This window comes from Bicyclus anynana, chromosome 13, assembly GCF_947172395.1.
Source record: "Bicyclus anynana chromosome 13, ilBicAnyn1.1, whole genome shotgun sequence".
Taxonomy (NCBI): domain Eukaryota; kingdom Metazoa; phylum Arthropoda; class Insecta; order Lepidoptera; family Nymphalidae; genus Bicyclus; species Bicyclus anynana.
In genome coordinates, this window is record NC_069095.1 from 7,230,927 (window position 1) to 7,244,655 (window position 13,729).

The 13,729-nt window shown below is 35.9% G+C and overlaps 2 protein-coding genes across 2 annotated transcripts in view; one reads left to right on the forward strand and one right to left on the reverse strand.

The window, feature by feature from the left end:
• LOC112043087 (ATP synthase subunit O, mitochondrial) overlaps nucleotides 1–13,729 on the forward strand; it is a 385,841-nt gene that overhangs the window by 99,116 nt on the left and 272,996 nt on the right. The window lies entirely within an intron of this gene.
• The window catches only part of LOC112043072 (uncharacterized), a 110,078-nt gene that overhangs the window by 69,083 nt on the left and 27,266 nt on the right, over nucleotides 1–13,729 (reverse strand). The window lies entirely within an intron of this gene.

The following is a 13,729-nucleotide window of genomic DNA, read 5'->3' on the forward strand; positions in this document are numbered from 1 at the left end:
CTTGTTAAGCCGTCGGTTCCGATAATTTTCATTAACATCCGAAATTGGTCTTTAAAAAATAACATTTTAAGCGCCCCCTACTAAAATGGCCTCCCTATACGTGTTTTGTGTATCAAGTAAATACCTTTGAGTCAAGTCCCTCTAGACATTTAGGAAAATTACCAATACAACATTTTGGTAAACCAATATGATTATTGTAGGTCGACATTATCTGTTCTTGATATGAAATTGATTTGGAAAATAGTCTTTAATCTTATACAAGTAATATATATATTGAAATCTCAAAGAAGAGGTAAGTTTTAAGTAGGTTGCAGATTGCCATTACCCCAGGCCCGAGTGGGTAATGACTTAGCCTATATTGCTTAAACGGAAGTAACTTTGTAACCAGGTGGGAAAGGTTCTACTACACAAACATTGAAATTATTATTATTATCGAAAAGTCTATTAAACTCCGTAACTTTAAAATTACAAATTTTAAAAGAAAACTATAGATGTTTATTTTAGATTTACTTTAAGATTTGGTTCAGTAGATAATTAGATTATTATTTCTTATTTTATTAAAGTTTGTAGTATTTTAGGAGGTAATCTGTGAACCGATTTCGATATTCTTTTACCACTTCTTTCTGAGTGATTAAGGCTATATATTATTTCAATATTTTCACAGGAACGGGAACTACGCAGGTGAAAAGACGTGGTGCCTTTTATAAAGTGTAGGTTAGGTAATAATAGTCGGAGATTGAATCAAGAGCCTCAACTTAAACGCTCAGCAAATGATACTTCAATCTATACATTATATACACAGTGTAACAATTCCCGGTATTGATGTAAAAGATAGCCTACATAGTAATATATAGATAGCTTGCACTGTCGAGCTTACTGGAAATGTGGAAACTTTTATAATAAAAACAAATTAACTGTGTTCTAAGTGCTAGCGTTCGCCACTCCCTTTTGCGTTTACTTTTAGAATGAAAGTTTGTCCTTAATCTTACTTGTTACTTAGATAGACTGTGCCCAAATACGAACACGAAAGAATAAAGAAATATGTCACGCCTGTTGACGTCATGGGCTATATTAACAAGATTTATTTGAATATGTGAGATTTAAGAAAAGTGATTCAATAAAAGTGTAATGAAAAATAATTTTGGACTGATTGTTCCCATGGCGACTTTTGCCTTTATCATCATTTGTATACATAACAATGCTGATGTCTAATGACCTTCTAATATTTTATCTTTTATCTTATTACATTTATTATATTACATTGTGTATGGAATAATTTTTGAAAACTTTCATTGCATACAATCAATATAACTCTATAACAAAAATCTCCATTATTAATGTAAAGTGTAATTGGGTTAAAAAGGAAATCAACATTTTAACTGTCGATGTTGTTAAATAAAGTTCGTCATAACAATCATGACGAGCCTCAGATGATAGTTGCCATTCTTTCTAATATTAAATTTATGAAACTTGACATTTTTTCTTTTTCTGGTTTTTTTTTAAAGAAGAAGTAGATATAAAAAAAATTGCATTTTACATGTTTTTGTTACTCAACTTACTCGTGACTGGACTGACTGGTCCCTGGACCAGCTTTTTTTTACAAGTTAGCCCTTGACTACAATCTCACCAGATGGTAAGTGATGATACAATCTAAGATGGAAGCGGGCTAACTTGTCAGGAAGAGGATGAAAATCCACACTCCTTTGGGTTTCTATACGACATCGTACCCGAACGCTAGATCGCTTGGCGATATGTTTTTGTCGGTAGGGTGGTAACTAGCCACGGCCGAAGCCTCCCAACAGCCAGACCGGGACCAATTAAAAAAACGTCAATCGGCCCAACCGGGGATCGAACTCAGGACCCCCGTCTTGTAAATCCACCGCGCATATCGCTGCGCCATGGAAGCAGCCGTTATTTGACGCCTATTTAATTAAGTTCTGGGTCAATGAACGAGTTAAATTAAAGTTATTAACAAGAATGACTGTGAAGTGGTACAAATTTATTAAAGCTTGCAATAATAAAAATTTGAGTAAAAAGGATTTACGGCATAATTTGCCGAAGGGGGAGATTAGAAAGACGAATACCAAAAATGAGTCTTTACTCATAATAGAATCGTCTTCAATTCGCGCCAAATCTTTAATATCACGCTGACGTGTTTTGATATTACGGCAAATGAAATTTCATTGAACATCTATCCATCAGCTGTAAGTAATAGCAAATTTCGCATAAAACCTTGAAAGAGCCGTATTTTGTTTCTAAACTCTACGGAATAAATTTTGGGTGAGATAATTATTACTTAGTTAAATTAATTAATGCGTATTTGTCTTCCTTAATGTTCATGAATCTACCTAATATAATATGTAGGAACGTGTAAAGCACACGTGCGCAAAGATGTTTTTTTCTACCTACTGTGACGTCACGGGTAGCAGCGATAGTGACTACCATTATTTTGTGGCAGAGGAAACACTTCGAGCAGGTCCTAGGACTTGCAACCTTGGGAGTAGGTTTTAGGGATCCCTTAAGAATGCATCACCACTCACTTTCCCTGCCCGACATGTTCTCCAAGCCCACAATAAACAATTTATAGAAAACAATAATTACAACACAAATCATTATCAATAATAACAAAAAAAACATTATTGCACAAAATCACTAACGCGACTGGCAGCGTGACGGTGTCTACGCTGCCTAACAATCAACTGAGCTCAAGTCATCAAATATCCTCTTTTTTATACCAACACCGATACCTTCCCTCTACAATTACATAATTAATGAATGTTTATACTACCTGTAAACTAACGAGTGCTAGATTAGTCGGTGAGTGAAAAAAGTTGTTAATTGCAATTGAAAATGTGCTTTATCGCACGTTTACGATTTTTTCTCAAAACGGCTATTTTTTAAGCTTACACAAAAAATGCATTGTACTATGTTCAACAAAGCCAAAAACATAATACTTAAATAATATTAAAGTTTTACATGAACAACCTATCTACTTGTACTAGTCATGATGGTGCATCCATTTAAAACGGAATTCAAGTTGCGTAATCAAGTCATCTTATGTAATGCTCTTGCGCCGTGGGGCCTACTCATTAATTTGTTTGAATCTAAGTCAGACGACGCTATTCCTTACAATGTTTTAACACGACTCATAGCTACATACCTTTGGCGCTAGATCTCTAGTATGATTACACTAAAAACATACCTTTGGCGCTAGAAATTAAAAAAAATCAACCGACTTCAAAAACAAAACATACTGACTGAAACTAAAAAGCGAAAAATAACATCATACAATGTTCTTTATATCATATTATGTTCTAACTGATGATCAGTTTGAAGGCGGTGCTAAACCAGTGTTGTGTTAATTGAAGCCGTTTCTGAAAAAACTACACTGTCTGAAAAACCTAAATTTATGATATTCTTATAAGATTACATGGCTTGAATTAATACATTATAGGTCTAGCACCGCCCTATAATGAACTAAAGCCTCATATGCCTATTATTCTATCGTTATGCTTCTGGATATCAAGTAGGCCTTGTTCAACCTCGTTTCGTCAACCATTAGGTTAAAACAGTATCTTATAGCAATTAACAAAGTTGTGACAAAGCTATTTGTTAGTTACCGCTGTTCCAGGTAGCGGCGGTATACGAGCCAGTGATATATCTCCTACATGCCCGCGTAACCTTACGTGTCGTAAACTTCCCCATTAGACACCTTACCAGATATGCCCCTTTACGATCCGGTCAATACCCCAAACCATTTTTGTGCCTTTTCGGTAAAGATGCCTACTTTTTCTAACACACACTTTTATACAGATTTTGTTAAAAAATAATTCTTTTTAACCGACTTAATTTTTCTTAAGTCGGTTAAAAAGAACCGGTCGGTTAAAGAGGCGGTACTCAATTCGTCATTTATTAACCTATTTTGAAAATTATTGCCCATACTGTGGCGTTTACGGGCACTATGCTAGGACACACTAAAGTCAGATAAATAAAATCACTTAACAAAAATATGTAACCGCGGTGGAACCAAAAATGGTAGTGCCAAAAAACAAAATAAACTTAAGAGCCTGTTTGGCGACGTCTTCAAACTAATCAATAAAGGTAAGGTATTATTTTTCGCATTTTAGATTAATGCATCTTTGAAGTCGATTATTTTTTTTTGTTAAAAAGATTTTGTTATAGCCCAGACAGACAAACAAATATTTAAAAAGAGTTCGATTATGTTTTAGTATAGATTGTGTAAATAACTATAAGCATTTGAGAAAACCCAATATTTTTAAATCACACTTAAATTTTATTTATATTGTTAGAAGAATATCGAAACTACTTCATCATCGAAGTCCCTAAAAATATGATAAATGTATATTTTATTTCAATTCATATTTAAATAGAACATTCATAATAAATTGAACATTTAAATTAATATAAATAATTTTTATTTGCACTATAAATAAAAAATGTTGATTGCACAATGTTGATTTTCCGTTAATTACGATTTCATATAAAACATATTCGTCACATTTTGTTACTTTTCCTGCTAATACATACATTATACTCATTGTAGACAAACAATATTAGATTAAGCATTATTTGAAATTCTTGGCAGTAGTATAGTAGCTAGTCCGTAAAGTATCTATGTCTTTTTTAATACGTACTTATAATATAAATAAATTTATATCCTTAGAGACACTGCATCCAATAATTTAATATTGTCCTAATAATAATACGGGAAACTTAAGGGCCAAAACCTGTAGCGTGCTATCGGCAAGGTTATATTTATAATCGGGTGGCGCGGTGGGCCGTTGACGTCATCGCACGGGTGGGCGGGCGGCGGCGGGCGGGCGGCCGCGGCGCGCCCTCGGATACGCACTTGCAAATTCGCACCTCCATGAATGGAGGAATTAAATTATCCCCAGACCGACTCTCGGCGAACGCGACCTGAGCTGAACCCTAAAATATCTGCGCACACACGCTCTGTCAATACTTCAGTCTACTGATGTTATTGAACTGCTGAGACCAGGATATGAATATACCGTTCCCCGAATACGTATACCGAATCGTAAAAAGTTCCGTCACGCTTCCTATGTAAACGCGGGGCCTTGGAAGTAATAATAGCAGTAATTTGTGAAAAATATTTTGTGATAGCTCCATAGTTTTCGTGGAACTGAGTGGTTTTCTAATTATGAGAATTTTTTATTTGTTCTTCAAGTGAGCTCGTAATATTTTGTGGCTTTATTTAAATAGGAAAATTACAGTTTTTGAAGTACGGCTTAGAGTTTAAGCGATAACTACTTAATTACAAACTCATTGACGATAACAATGGATTAATGCCATTGTGATTGTGGAAAATAATGAGCTTAATTCAAGGAATACTTGATTCAATGGCTTATTTACATCGCAGTTTTATTTATTACCTACCATTGACGTAAACAAAAAAATACTCATATTCGATTCAAATTACGTGTATATTCAGGTGACATTGAAGTGATTATTACTCGTAGATTCATTCTGTTGCGAAAGTTAAATTTACAAAAATCCTTACTTAGTGTGTATCTGCATCATACAAGATAACTGCTGTCTAAATTTCAGGTTGCCAAGCTTTAGTAGTTTCGGGAAGGCTTTCATCATTATAATTATGTATGTTATACACCTACGAGTACCTAATTATATGTATTTGCCTTTCTCTTTCAAAAAATTCTATTTGTTGTAACAACTATACAAAATGTATTTTAAAAGTTTAATGATTATTATTAAAATTATAGTTACCTACCGATTTTATTTTTATTTTTAGAGGTCGCTTTCTTAAAGGTCCACGTTTCAATTCAACAGAGAACCAAATTAAATCACGAAAATTCGTTTAAAACATCGGAAATACACTTTATATAAAGAATAAAAATACGAGTTGAGAACCTCAGCCTTTTAATTTGGTTGGGTGGGCCCAAAAAAGTGGGCTTTCAATTGGAAACGTTTTTCTTTGGCAGTTAATTTATGAAAACGTTTATTTTATTTTTAACTTCAATAGCAAAACGGTTGACGAATCGTCGCTTCAACTCTATTTTTATGTGTTCTAATGGTAGCTTGGACAAATGATCGAAACGGTTTTATTTGCTATTCGTGAGTCATGACAAAAATACCTTGAGTGAGTTTTTCGGCGACTTTTCCAGAATATACCTAGACCTAATATACAATTTTACTAATCACCGTCTTTATAAAATTAATTTCATGTTTGTATATGCCTTCCTAAAACATTCGTTTATGATGAAATGTCGCTGAGATTTTCACCGAAAGCTCATGGACGAATCCGTGGTCATTAGCTAGTTATCTACTTGTTTATACTTTGTCATTACTATAAAAGACTAAAATTAAAAACATAATTGATTATTAAAAATGTTTTTAATGACGACTTTTACTTTATTGTTTTCTAAGTACTTGTACCAGAACGATATGCGGGACAGTAGATAAGCCAAACTCTATACTATAATAATACTTATAAGTTTCAATGCCCTTTGACTTATGCCGTGAGGTTATACAATGAGTCAATATGCAGCAATGCGCAGGGCAAGGTGTAAACCAAACACTATTAACTCGAATGGCATCGATATTTTGACACAATCGAGATATTGTGAAGTGCCACAGTCTGCTTCGTTGACTATCTTTGATGATTGTAGAATCCTACCAGTTATAATGATGAGAATCAACTAGATTATAATTACAAAGAAAAGATCCTACCGATTATAATTGGAATAATAAGAAGTTATCACTATTTTGAAGTGATGATAACTTCATATGGGAGTTCTTATGGAAGTTCTTATGGTAAACCGTTTTGTAAGGTAACGCGTTACGGCGCCTCTCTGTCTGACTTCCCTTTCTTTCACGCATACGACAGCAGGTTTAAGTTATAATTTCGAGCGTCCCGAGACGCACACGTCTTTTTATTAGAAAATATGATAGGTATGTAATATTATACTGATAATATATTTTTCATCGTTTTATTCGAATTACATTACAGAAACAAAGCATTGAATTTATTTTGTGGAATATTTTTACTATAAATAACGCCTCTCTAAAAGCTTATTCTGAAAATCTGATCCTGAGGGCGTACGGTCAGATAATGTTAAATAAAAAATAACAAGACTGTTTCAGTTAACAAAAATTACCATTTTGTTTTTGTAGAGTTTTGTTCCAAAACTATATGACGCAACAATGGACGACTAAGATATTTTTGGCATTGACAAACATTAAAAAAATGTATTGATTTATAAATGAGTGCAAAAATATTTTGTACTTGACTTAATATTTAAGTAGGCTGCATTTTGACGTGATTACATGAAAATATTTAAAATTTTAGGTTAAATTAACCATCATCCTAATCATTTAATTGCTCAGAATTTAATCGAATGTCAGCGATTAATGACCGGCCTAGACGATCGATCGTCTCGAACTTAAACTATAACTGTAACTAATTGTATTGTGTATTTAGGAGAAACAAGAGCGGTGTTTTACAAAACTATATTTAAAACACTCTTAAAATAATGATTTCCATCCAGTTATTGCTTGTAGATTAAGCTAATCTTGGAACAGGCTTTGAGTTTTGTTCCATTGAAATCGGATATTGAAAAAGTTATAAAAAAAATTATATTTCTTGCCTAGAATTTTAGAACACGACTAGCGGACCCGCTCAAGCTTCGCTTTGACTTATGATGCACTTCTTCCCTATCCCTACCCTACCCTGCTTCTACCCTACTCCTACCCTACCCCTACATTACCTCTACCGTACCTCAACCCTACCCCTACCCTACCCCTAGGATTTAGGGGTTTGAAAAATAGATGTTGGCCTATTCTCATAGATACCGGATAAGCACAAATTTTTTTATCAAAATCGGTCAAGCCGTTTCAGAGGAGTATGGCAACGAAAACTGTGACATGAGAATTTTATATATTAGAGAGATTAACAAAAATCCATGTACAAATTGTAAAAAGACCTTCTTTGGCGCTGTTGAATATTTTTCAGACAAATTAAACCCTTATAACCTGGCTACAGACTCATTAAAATATACTTTTTTTATATTCAGGCTATAAATATTTTCAGTATCTACACAATAAGACCTTTCATTTGATACCTAAAAGGAAAGCAACGACTCCTCATTTATCAAAGTGAAGCGATCCTAAAATTTGCGTTGGGTTTGTTATTTGGTTCATATTTTCGTACGGATAATGAACATAGTAGTTTTGGATCATTTGTTTCATTGTAATTGATATGTTTGTGGTTGTAGATTTATCGAAACGCTAGCTTGTCGACAAATACGAAATAGGGTGTAGCTTGGCAACTTCTTTCGTAACACTCCCGATGTTGCGCGCGGGCGTAGCGATGAATGAAAAACCCACGACTGATGCATGTCACTTTCCCGCACGCACGATTTCACACCCGCGCAGTCTTTCCCCCTGTGGCCCGAAGAGAATAACCGGGAGTCGGGACCGATGGCTTACCGTGTTATCTGAGGCACGAGGAATCTCTGTTATGTAAATCTGCTACCTTCCCAATTCCGGGCAGCTAAAATTTCAGCTAAAAACTTAGAACAAATAACAGCTCAGAAATTGATGGCCCGACTTAGGTCATGGACCCAGGATCTAGCGATCTGAAGCCATTTAGGCTGACCAATGGACAAACAATCCATTTTAATAAACATTTACTTTGCTTTTAACGGATGTAAGAAAAATAAAGAAGGTATAAGTATCATACGACAAATTTTGAAATACAAATTATGAAAAAAGTTTGTATATGCGGATGTCAAGAAGACGCGCGACTATTGGGTTTTTGTGTGTTTCACCGGCTTCACCACGCTACTTGTAAAGACTCACTCTGGATCATTCATTACTCTGTGCACAATACATTAATATCAATCCATGCCCCGAAGAACAGGTTAAGCCGTCTGTCCTGGTCATTAATTACCATTAACATATTTTAATCACCCAAAGCCGTCAACCCGTATTGGAGGAACGTGGTGGTTCTAAGCTTCAAAATTCAAAAATTCAAAATTCATTTATTTCAAGTAGGTTCAGTTGACAAGCATTTTTGATACGTCAGTTAACTATTTGTAAAGATTCTACCACCGGTTCGGAAGGCTGCTTCTGCTGAGAAGAAACTGGCAAGAAACTCAATAGATGCTCTTTCAAAATACCTTCCCTTCGGTGGGTCGTCGTCATCAACCCATATTCGGCTCACTGCTGAGCTCGAGTCTCCTCTCAGAATGAGAGGGGTTAGGCCAATAGTCCACCACGCTGGCCCAATGCGGATTGGCAGACTTCACACACGCAGAGAATGAAGATAATTCTCTGGTATGCAGGTTTCCTCACGATGTTTTCCTTCACCGATTGAGACACGTGATATTTAATTTCTTAAAATGCACACAACTGAAAAGTTGGAGGTGCATGCCCCGGACAGGATTCGAACCCACACCCTCCGGAGTCGGAGGCAGAGGTCATATCCACTGGGCTATCACTGCTTCGGTGGGTAGTGGATCGTTAAAATAGGTTGATAGTTATTTTAAACATATTATCCGCCCTCCTTACCGGAGATTTCGATAGTTACATACTTTGTTTTTGGAATCTCCGTTAAGTAAGGCGGCCAAAGGTTGTTAGCCAAAAATGCAAGTAGCTAGTAGGTAATAAGCGTACATCGTAAATGCGTGTTTGGGCTACACGAAATCGGCATGTGCCGTGTCACCCTGGCCATTCATTTGATGTGAACTCCAATTCAATTACAAGTATCACGCAAGCCGATCTTTAGCCGATCCACAGTAAAAACGTTACCATTATCATTTTGACCCCCATCATTTTATCTATTCTAATATGTTACGTACGTCACACTCAAACGTTGACATCGTAATTATCACTAACGTAACCGATCTGGAAAGTAATTAGAACTTTCCGGAATATGAAATTTAAAGTTAACCTCATCAATTATACGAAGAACCATATTAAACTAAAAGCGTGATACAGCGACATCCTCACCGGGCCAGCTGGGCTATTCACTATTCAAAATTCAAAATTCAAAATTCACAATTCAAAATTCAAATTCAAAATTCAAAATTCATAATTCAAATTCAAAATTCATTTATTTCAAGTAGGCTCAGTTTACAAGCACTTTTGAAACGTCAGTTGACTATTTATAAAGATTCTACAACCGGTTCTGCAGAAGAAGGAAGGCATGTTCAGAACCGGCAAGAAACTCAACAGTTGCTCTTTTTGAAAAAATTTCATACAATACTATAATTTACAATTATTGATAACAACATTACAATTTCTTATAGTTTTACTTCCTGTGTGAAGGTGGAAGCTGGTCCAATGGCCTCAAAGCACCTTATTTACCGTATTTATTAATAACCTATTAAAATAAACATCAAATCAATTGAGAAATGCGATCTACCTACTGTATAATATCCACGAAGGGCACAGGGTCAGTAGCCAGGCACCGGATGACATTTGTTATAGAATCTCAATTTCATATGTCAACTAATATATTACGTCAAAGTTACTTGTCAATGTTAATTAGCCTGCAGATAAGTTTGTGACACTACTCATATGTATATAGCTTGGCAACTTCGTTCGTAACATTCCCGATGCTCGAGCGGGCGTGTGACGATGAATGAAAAACCCACGACTGATGAACGTCACTTTTTTTTTATTCTGTAAGTTAGCCCTTGACTACAATCTCACCTGATGGTAAGTGATGATGCAATCTAAGATGAAAGCGGGCTAACTTGTTATGAGTATGATGACAATCTACACCCCTTTCGGTTTCTACACGACATCGTACCGGAACGCTAAATCGCTTGGCGGTACGTCTTTGTCGGTAGGGTGGTAACTAGCCACGGCCGAAGCCACCCACCAGCCAGACCTGGACCAATTAAGAAAACCTCAACCAGCCCAGCCGGGGATCGAACCCAGAACCTCCGTCTTGTAAGTCCACTGCGCATACCACTGCGCCACGGAGGCCGTCAAAACTTCTCCGCGCGCACGATTTCACACCCGCGCACTTTCCCTCCGTCGACCGCATATCATGGGAGTGTCATCAACGAACTTTCCAAGCTATAGTGACCCATGCAAAGTTATAAAGGTCTATTTAAAATGAATTTTAAAATAATTCATAATCCTTTAATCTCGACCATGACAGTAATGTTCTATTATACACAAGTTTTATTGTGAGCGTAGGTAATGTTTCTTAATGTTGTTTTGCTTATTCAAGAGATGACACACAACGACGTAGCTAGTGGATATACGTACGATGATACTATTAAGGATGAAATACAATATGTCGCGACGTTACGTATGTTAATATTATGACATGCACTGCCAGCGCAGCGCCTCTATTGTACTAGCAACCCACTTGGCTCAGATCTATGTTTGACGAAAAACCCTGAAGCAATGATTTTTATGTTAGAGATAAGGCACTGAGGCGGACAAATGTGTATAATTGTCTTAATTTCATTTATCTGCTTATTAAACAACGAAGGTTATTTAAACACATAAAACCTAAATATTGTCTACAATGTCAAAAGTCAAAGTCAAAATTCATTTATTTCAATTAAGCCTAGTTTAAAAGCACTTTTTAAAGGACAAGATTATGTCATAAATTAATTTAATCTAATGGTGGTAATAATAGTCGAAAACTTAAAACTAAAGTTACGAGGGTTCCAAACGCGCCTTGGTCCGAGTTGTGTGTTTAGGAAGTGTAAAAACTACATAAACATAAATATATAATGTAAGTAAATATAAAATTGTGCATGTGTGCGCTCAGTGGAGTTGCTAAATTCGAATCACTTTTTGCGGTGATTTTTTAAGGCACGTAAACATATCTGTAGTATAAAATAATCATTGGCCTGAAGTGTGTAAAGTTAGAAAACGTTTGTTCAAATTTTCACAACATAATCTTTGAATATTTGTACCGCCCGCGGCTCTATTAATGTTACTCGTGAATTAATCAATCTTCTGTTGAAGATATCTGAATACGCTTACAAATAATGATTAATGGGCTTATTTAGTACACGAATCTGAAATTAAACGAAATCTACAGGTGTACAAGTAAGTTTGTAGGCGATTAAAAACCCCTGTACCATTTTTTTTAAAAGAAAAGTACAATTTATCCTAGCACAACCCATTCACACATAAAATAGATAGCACAAAGCATTCGAACCTTTCCCCCCATGTTTGCTTTATGTTATGGAATGTCACTGCGAAGTTTTGGAATGTCTTCCACCTTTAGTTTTCCTTCCCACCTACAACGTTGGTAGCTTCTTCAAGCTAAGCCCTATAAGTATAAAAAACGCTCCGAGGACTGACCATCGGATCAACAAGGTAGGCACTGTTTTCATTAACAACCCATATTCCGCTCACTGTTGAGCACGAGTTTCCTCTCAGAATAAGATGGGTTAGGTCTTAGTCCACCTCGCTGGCCAAATGCGGATTGGCAGACTTCGCACACGTAGGGAATTAAGAAAATTGTCAGCTATGCAGGTTTCCTCACGATGCTTGTCCTTCACCGTTCGAGACACGTGATATTTAATTTCTTTAAATGCACATAACTGAAAAGTTGGAGGGGCATGTCATGTATGACTGGATTCAGAACCACGCTTTTCGAATGAAAGACAGAGGTCATATCCACTGAGCTATCACGTCTCTCTGTTAAGGTCGCGAAAATAAAGAAGAATTTCGTTAAGCACTTAAACAAGAAACAAGACGATTTGGGGTGTGACTTGTGTTGGTTTTAGATGTAAAATATAATAAAAAGATTTGATTGTTTGTTTGTCTTAATTTAATAGGCTCTGAAAGTACCTACAGGACCGATTAGAAAAGTTCTTTCATTATTAGAATCCTACGTTATCTCTAACTAGCTAATGCCGCGGATTTACCCGCGTGATTCTCGTTCCCGTAAGAATACGGGGATAATATATAGCCTATAGCCTTCCTCGATAAATGGGGTATTTAATACTGAAAGAATATTTCAAATTAGACAAGTAGTTCCTGAGATTAGCGAGTTCAAACAAACAAAAAAACTCTTCAGCTTTATAATATTAGTATAGATGAATAAAGGTCCTATTTTATCTCTGTATTCCCACAGGGACGGGTACCACGTGGGCGAAACCGTAGAGCGTCTGCTAGTACAAGTAGGTACTCTATACTCGTGAATAGACTCCTCGACAGTAGTCGACATGTCTACGGCGTGGGGCTCGTAGACAGTGTGCCGTTAACCTAATTGGCGACAATTCTTAGGATAATGCTAATTTTATTGCAGCCTGTTATTTAAATATGTGATAGGTAAGCAATTTGACGTAATTTACTGTTTATTATACGAAGTAGACGTATTGTCGTCATGTCGTTATGATGTACATTTGTTATTGTTCTTTTAAATTGTAATACAATGAGTCGGTTTTGGTTGTATATTCTCCAAACGTACGTACTAAACTTCATCATCACCATTAACAACCCATATTCGGTTTACTGTTGAGCACTAGTCTCCTCTCAGATTAAGAATGATTATGCCAATAGACCACGATGGCCAAATGCGGATTGGTAGACTTAACACACCTAGACAATTAAGAAAATTCTCATATATGCAGGTTTCCTCACGAAGGTTTCCTTCACCGTTTGAGACAAGTGATATTTAATTTTGTAAAATGCACACAACTGAAAAGTTGGGTGCATGCCCCGGACCGGATTCGAGCCTACGATC